The sequence below is a fragment of the Pteropus medius genome, unplaced genomic scaffold (assembly GCF_902729225.1).
Source record: "Pteropus medius unplaced genomic scaffold, Ma_sr-lr_union100, whole genome shotgun sequence".
Classification (NCBI taxonomy): Eukaryota; Metazoa; Chordata; class Mammalia; order Chiroptera; family Pteropodidae; genus Pteropus; species Pteropus medius.
The window spans coordinates 2,061,223-2,061,888 of record NW_024353907.1 but is presented as its reverse complement, the minus strand read 5'-3'; positions in this window follow the sequence as shown (position 1 = coordinate 2,061,888).

Sequence of the window (666 nt, the reverse complement as noted above, 5' to 3'; positions counted from 1 at the left end):
TTTTAGATGTTCGACTTATTGTTGGTTCAAGGGGAGAGATCTAGGGACATCTCTCGCTCTGCGAAGTTTCTGCCAAATCCTGCCTTTGACTTTTTTCGCCATTCCCCGCAACCTCCCTCTATCTAGTAGCCTCAAAATATTCTCTCTATCTATGAGTTTATTTCCACTTTCGTTGTTGTTGTTTATTTTATTCTTTGCATTCCACATGTATGTGAAATTATGTGATATTTGTCTTTCCCTATCTGACCCATTTCATTCAGCGTACTCTCCTCTAGGTCCACCAAGGCAGTATTTTTTTCCATCTCCTTCCTTTTAGTCTGTGTATGTCTTTTAATCTGAAGTGAGTCTCTTGTAGGCAGCATATGTAGGGGTCTTGTTTTCTTATCCATTCACCCACTCTATCCTTTGGTTGCAGCACTAAATTCTTTTCCATTTGAGGTACTTGTTGATAGGAATGTAGTTATTACCATTCTTTATTCATGTTTTTGATACATATTTTTTTTTCTTAAAGAAGTCCCTTCAACATTTCTTGTATTACTGGTTTGGTGTTGATGAAGTTTTTTAGTTTATTTTTGTTTGGGAAGCTCTTTATCTGTCGTTCAAGTCTAAATGATAGCTTTGCTAGATAAAGTATTCTTGGTTGCAGATATTGGATTTTCATCACGT